Below are 7,646 nucleotides of genomic sequence, written 5' to 3'. Positions count from 1 at the left end.
AAAGAGAGAGAGAGAGAGAGAGAAAGAAAGAAAGGAAGGAAGGAAGGAAGGAAGGAAGGAAGGAAGGAAGGAAGGAAGGAAGGAAGGTCGGTTGATTATTGTAGAAGAAGGAGTAAAAATGTGTGGCTTTGGAGGCCCGGATTATGGAACTTCAAGGGGTCAGATCTGGGTCCAGCATAAAGAAGCATTTTTTTTTTAACCACTGACTGCTGTTCCACAATGGAATGGGTTCTCACAGGGAATAATGAACTCCTCCTCACTAAAACTGTTTAAATGAAGCTGGATGGCTCCAAAATGGAACTAGTCCAGTATTTGGTCTCTGACAGAAGGAATGGATGAGTAAAGGCTTGTGAGTCACCCTTCCACGTTGTCATTTTCTAAAGGTCCCACAGGTGGTGGGACTGTCCAGAGCAGTTCCTCATCAATTCTGGCTAGCCAAGCCCAAAATTATCCCCTCACCCCCGGCCTGTCCCAGTGCCCAAAATTCCACCACTTGTGATTCATTCCTTTAAGTTAAGGCTTTCCCTTTTCTAAGGTTCTCTTTTAACGTGTAACTGTCCCTTGGATTTGTATCATGAGAGAAGAAGGGACATGACTTAAAATCAGAAAACAATGTTTCTCGCCCCAACTCTGCCATCAATGACTTCAGTTTCTCCAGGTGTATAAAAAAGGAGATTGGACAAATGGCTGGACTCCTCCAACTCCCAGAGTCTATGTTCTACGGTCCCTTCCACCTGTGACATTGCATGTTTGATGTCCCAAGGACACTTTCGGCTTCACTCTTCTAAGTTCTGATGTCTGTGAGTCTGTGTTCTATAGTCTAAAGTCCCTCCAGCTATGCAATTCTAAGTTCTAAGGTCCCGACCCACCTCTGGCAGTCTGTGTTCTATGTTCTCAAATTACAAGATTCCGTTTTGCAGTCGATAACTTTTACCTACATATTTTTTGCTGGCTTTGCATATTTTCCCAAAGAGTACATTCAGGATGCCTTCCCTTTCTGCCTTTAGCTGCCATTCTCCTGCAAATACCTGAGATTAAAAAACAGCCCCTTATCTGCTCAGAGCTGGAAACTTCCTGGGAGGCTGCTGAGGAAGGAGGGGGGACAGAGGAGAATGGGGGAGGTGGGGGGAAACGGGAGAAAGGGAGGAGCAGGGGCCAGGAAGTGGAGAACTGAGTTCCTCACCTCCGGCAGGGCCCACTGGGGGCCACCTGGGGTCCTGGTGAAGCAAGGGAAGACTGGGGAGCTGAGACTGGGCCCAATGCCCAGCTGTTCTCCACTTCACCGCTTCCCGGGTTTCCCCAGGAAACGACTCCTTTGGTGGTCTGAGCCCACTGTGCACGCCTTAAGGGTGGTAATTGCTATCCGCTGACATGTTTCTCATTGCCAGGAGGGCACATCGGTGCCAGGGATTCAGAAGGAGCAGTCTGAATGCTTCCCTGGCACCCCCTTCTGCCCTTATTCCATGAGGCCACCACTGAAGACCACTGTATGCTCTCTCTGCTCCCCTACCTCCCACAAACACCCAGCAAGGCTCTCGAGACATTCTCTGTTGGCCCCAAGGGACCAGAGACAGGATGGGACAATAGAGGGCAGGCAGGTGAGGAAGCCAAGAGCAAAGAGGTAGGAAGAGATGGGCTCCCCTCTCAGAGAAGGGGCTCCAGCCCTCAGTATGAAGGAGGCAGAGAAAAAGTGAAGGGCAGAGGGTGGGAAACACCATAAAATTCAGGCTCCGGGCAATCGGGGTTTTCCTGGTTCTTGCCCCAATCTAACAGTACATCCATTTCAACCCAATTCATTTCAACAAGCTTCATTTCAAATGAAGTAAATAACCACTATGTGCCAGGCAATGAGGATCAAAAAGCCAAAATATAAGTACCTATTATTATGGGCTAAGCAATGGGGATAAAAAAAGCCAAAGAAAAGTCAAAATAGTCCCTGCCTTCAAGGAGCATATATTCTACTAAGGGAAAAGAACCTAGAGAAGCAAAAAAAAAAAGATAAACAAAATCAAAACAAGTAAATTGGAGAAGAAGGTATATTAAAAAATGGAATTAAGGGGGCAGCTGGGTAGCTCAGTGGATTGAGAGCCAGGCTCAGAGACGGGAGGTCCTAGGTTCAAATCTGGCCTCAGACACTTCCCAGCTGTGTGACCCTGGGCAAGTCACTTGACCCCCATTGCCTACCCTTATCACTCTTCTGCCTAGTACACAATATTGACTCCAAGATGGAAGGTAAGGGTTACAAAAAAAAAATGGAATTAAGAAAAACTTCTAATTGGAGGTGGCACTCAAACTGAACTTTCAAAATAATTCATTGTTCTTCAGTCATATCCAACTCTTTCTGGCCCTATTTGGAGTTTTCTTGGCAAAGCTACTGGAATGGTTTCCCATTTCCTTCTCCAGCTCATTTGGCAGATGAGGAAACTGAGGCAAACAGGATTAAGTGACTTGCTCAGGGTCATACAGCTAGTAAGTGTCTGGACCCAGATTTGAACTCAGGAAGATGAGTCTTTCTGACTCTAGGTCTGGTGCTCTCTGCATGGTGCCACCTAACTGCCTCTAAAGATAATTAGGGATTGTGAGAGGTGATAGGAAGGAGAGAGATGACTTCTAGCCTTGGAGACTGCCAGTACAATGCCCAGCCATGGAAAAATAGGATGTTTTGCATGTAGAACTTTAAGCAAACTAGGTATCTATCCACTTTATCTCACACTGTTCTCCGTGATGCGTTCCCCTCCATCCAAATGGATTTCCACTAATACCGTTGGCTATTCCCAATCCAGTTTTGCCATTTAGGGCTTGTTTGCCTTCATCCACAGCCCAGTCTCTCCCACCCAGAACGGATTCCACAAAACTCCAGTTACAATCTATTGATGTTCTTTTTCCTTCCACTCAACATGTCCTTTCTCCTAGAAGCTTTTCCTGACTCCCTGACTCCCCAGCCAGAGATCCTCCTAACCTGGTCTCTGATCTCTCGCTAATCTTTCCTGTGCACTTTTCTCATTGAAGCATGTTTATATCTTACTAACTTCCACTCTTAAATTGTAAGCAGGAGAGTGCTGGTAAGTGTTTAACAACAGACTTTCCAGAAAGAAAAGCGCCCAAGACATACTTTTAAGTTTAATCTGCATTCTTTGCATTTTCATCAGGGCAGAAGGGGGCTGCTCCCCACCAAATACAATTCTGAGACCCATTTCCATATGGGTAGGGCATAATCTTGTGGGGGAGCAGGAGGGCGAGGAGCTATGAATCCTCACCCTTCCACACATCCTTATCTTCTGCAGAGTTGTCCCCAGTCACAGAATCTGATTTCACCTGAGAATAGAGGGCACACAGTACGAAATGCCATGAGTCCCATAGAGTCAAGGAAACACTGCCTTGTAATCCCCAAAGGAAACCTTTAGTCCCAACATACCCAAGATAGGCAGCCTTGAGCTCGTACCTAGCTCCTGTCCTCAGCTCCATGCATCAAACACAGAAAGAGGAAACAGAAAAATCTCTGGATGTAAAATCTGAAGACCACCTATGTTCAAACCCTAGTTCTGACATTTACTTGCTTATGTGACTTGGGGTGAGTGACCTTGGATAAGTCACATAAAATCTCCAGGCCAGAAGGGAAGAAAATGAATAAATGTTAGGAATTAAAATATGGAAGAAGGGAGAAAGCACCTTTGCCTTGGTCATCATGCCCCCAAACCCAGGATAAAAGATGTGGTCCAGGCCTCCCCAAGTCTGACAGCAAATGTTACCCTGATTAGGTGTCCCTACTCACAGAAGAGGAGCTGGTACCCCAGGAGAAGGGCCCAAGATGGCAACAGCCTCTTGAGGATAGCAGCCTAAGGGACGTGGAGCCCAAGGACCAGGGATGGCTCATTTACCCTGGTCTCTCATCCCCATTCAATTTGTCCCTCTTTGGGTATCTCCTTAAGCACCAAACCTTTCCTTATGAGATAAAGCATGCCAGGAAGGTCTCTTGCTTTTAGCATCACTGGTCAGTCTCATCTTTGGCTTCGGTTTCCCAAGTGCCCCAGCCTATTGCAAGGGTCGGAAACTGAGTAAAGAGAGTAAAGAGAGAGCCTGGCAGAAGTTTGAGATGCTTGAAGCTGAAAAATCTGGCTTCGAATCCTGGCTTTTCCACCCATTCTCTGTATGAATCGAGCAAATCACTTCCTTTCTCTGGTTTGGACCAGATAATCTCCAAGATCCCTTCTGGCTTGGCTCCAAACCAGATGAGCCCATGTCACCACTAGAAGCTTTTCTAGTTCCCCAGGACAAACAGATGCACCCTTGGCACAGTATGGCAGGTGTTCACACTGAAAGTGCCCACCAGGAGTGAGAGAAAATGTGCTCCTGCTCCAGCAAAACAGGGATGCTGCCCACAGGCAGGAGGTGTAACCCTCCCTGGCCTTGCCTCGGATTTGGGGGTGTTGGGGGGAAGACCGGACCCCCCAAAGAAAGCAAACAGACAATAATCTCTCAAGAGCTTTCAATGCTTTGCCCAGAAATAGCAGCCCAAACCACAGCTATGTAGCTGCAGCAGCCAAGGGCTCTCCAAACCACAGTTATGCCACCAGCACTCTGCGGCCTAAGTGTTTATGAGACGTGATGGCACCTATGAAGGGAATGGAGGTATTGGAGCTCAGCAAACACTAAGTGGCCAACGATAATCACTTCCCCCAGACCCCCACCCTGGCTCCTCCCTTCTTTACAGTTTGCTCCCTCTTCTTCCAATTCAACCTAGAGATACCCATGATTTCCCAGGCACAGGGGCTGCCTCCACAGGCATAGCTCACAGCCCCACCACGTCTCAGAAGATGGAACCCCAGAAGACACCCATCCTCTGGTAGCCAACCTTCTCAAGGTGTGATGAGTGGTTTCTCCCACCATCAATGGCCAGTCTCAAAGCTTCAGCCTTTCTAGCTTGATAGAAACTTCTTAAACTTATACCTCAATGGCACAGTCTTTGAGAACAGAGGGTCACTTCTATGCCATGATTAATTCATTCAACAAACATTTATTAAGGATTTACCGTATGCCAGATAGCAAAGTGGTTGGTGGTATTGATCATGGAGCCAGCAAGATCTATATTCAATTCTAGTCTTCATTGTACGATGCTGGGCAAATCACTTAACCTCTGTCTGCCTCAGTCTCTTTGGCAATAAAATGGAGATAATAATAGCACCTACCTCTCAGGGTTGTTGTGAAAATCAAATAAGATAAAATTTGTAAAACATTTAGACCTCCGCATTAGAATATTCACCAATCAGGACTGCCAGGGAAGGTCCAAATGATATCTTGTCAGACCAGTTAGAAGGAAGACACCCCTAACTATAAGGGACATCGTCAGTCTTCACTGCCCATCTTTTGCACAAATGGAAATAGACCATTGACTATTCTTTATTAATAGGTAAAATGCGTCTATTAATAAAAGGTATTATAGAGGGCAGGTAGACAGCACAGTGGATAGGACATCAGGCTTGGTGTCAGGAGGATCTGGATTCAAATCTGACCAGAGATATCTCCTAGCTTGTGCGAGGGCAAAGCACTTGACCCCATTTGCCTACTCTTTGCCTTTCTGTCATACAGTGGTTACTAAGGTAGAAAAAGAGGATTAAAAAAATAATAATAATAAAAGATATTATACTCAAAAAATAGGTCTGCAATAAATCCTTGTTCCCTTCCTTCCAGGACTCTGTCAAAAGCCCCTCATTTTACTGATCTCTATCATCAGATTGAGAGTTCCCTAAAGGCAGGGACTGCCTTCTATCTTTTGGCTCCTTTTGTATCCCCAGGTCTTAGCACAGTGCTTGGCACATAGGAAGGGCTTAATGAATGTTTATTGATGGATAAATAGGACTTGAAGCCGATCCACTTGGCCCCTGTCACACAAGTAGTCATTACAGCGCCCAGGTTCCATCTAACCCCAGTCCTCTGACTACCATCCTTTCCACCAGCGGTGACGTTGAAGAAGAGCTCCAAAGTTAGGGGATTCTAAGAGATGGTGGCAGGAAAGAGCATTCCAAGAAGGAGGGAGAGTTTATACAAAGACACACAGAAGAAAGAGAAACATTGAGACATCAGAGAAGGATTTTAATGGACAAACAAGAGCTATTCGATGAAGTAGGGATATTTAGCCTGGAGAAGAGAACATTTAGAGAGAGACATGATTGCTGTATTCAGGTATTTGAAAGGCTGTCATGGGGAAGAGGGATTAAACTTGTTCCACTTGGCCCCAGTGGGCAAGGGCAAAGGGAGGAAGTTACAGAGAGGCAGATTTTGACTCCTTCTGAGGAGACATTTCCTACCAATTATAGCTGTCAAAAAGTGGAATGGGCTGCCTCGGGAGTCGGTAAGCTCCCCATTACTAGAGGTTTCCGACTGGAGGCTGTGTGACCCTTTGTTAAGATGTTGAAGAAAGGATTCCTGGTCAGAGAAAGGTACAATCATTCAGTGTCCTTTGTTATCCCTCTTATTCTGAGAATCTATACATTGAAGACTCCATATCTTCATCCCCACCTAGTATAATTTTTAGCCCAAGAAAGTCAATCCACCAAGCGCTTTGGGTCACCTTCTATGTACAAGGCACTGTACTAAGGTGCTATGAAAAATAGTTTTTGCTCTCAAAGGACTTACATTCGAGGAGGGAGAAAGGGATTGTGGATATGACACATTAATATTAGGTAAATATGTATAATGTGTATTTAATCATCACATGTACATGTGATGATTTAAGGAAAGAGAGAACCAACTGGGGAGCAGAGATGGAGGACCAAAAAAATGACTCGATAGGACGGGACACATAAATGGAGCCTTGAAATAAACTCAAGATTTCTAAAGAAAGGAGCACGTTCAGGGAAAGAGGACAGCCTGTGCAAAGAAAGGGAGACCAGAAACACTTTTGAGTTCCTAGAACAGTAAATAGGACAGTTTGGCTGGAACGTAAAGTGTGAGAACGGGAATAATAGGAATAAGCCTTGCCCTTGAAATGCCAAGCTCAAGAGCTTGTATTTTATCTTAGAGCTATTAAGGAGTCACTGGAGTTCCTCAGGCAGGGAACAACACAGTCAGATCCATGCTTCAGGAGGACTGTTTTGGCAGCTGTGGGGAGGATGGATTGGAGAGGGGAGAAACGAGACACCGTGAGTTCCATTAGGACGTTGTTGTCACAGTCTGGATGAGAAGCAATGGGGACCTGAATAAGAGTATTGCTTGGAGAGTGAGAAAATAGGATGGATTTAGGAGATGATATGGAGACATATTGGAGAAGACTTGGTGACTGACTGGATATGGGGGATGAAAAAGGGGGAAGAACTGATTATGACGAGCTAAATAATAGCTAGCATTTATATTGGTGGCTGGGTGGTGCAGTTGATAGAGGGCAGGGTCTAGAATCAGGAAAATGATGGGTTAAAATTTGGTCTCAGAAACGTACTAGCTGTGTGACCCTGGGTGAGTCACTTAATCCTGTTTGCCTCAGTTTCTTCATCTGTAAAATGAGCTAGAGAAGGAAATGGAAAACCACTCCAAGTATCTTTGCCCAAAAAAAAAAAACTGCTATGAGGTCATGAACAGTAGGATAGGACTGAACAACCACAAAAGCATTTATATAGAGGACTTGAAGGTTTGCAAAGTACTTTGCAAATATT

The sequence above is a fragment of the Gracilinanus agilis genome, chromosome X (assembly GCF_016433145.1).
Source record: "Gracilinanus agilis isolate LMUSP501 chromosome X, AgileGrace, whole genome shotgun sequence".
NCBI lineage: Eukaryota > Metazoa > Chordata > Mammalia > Didelphimorphia > Didelphidae > Gracilinanus > Gracilinanus agilis.
Note: the sequence above shows the minus strand (reverse complement) of the source record.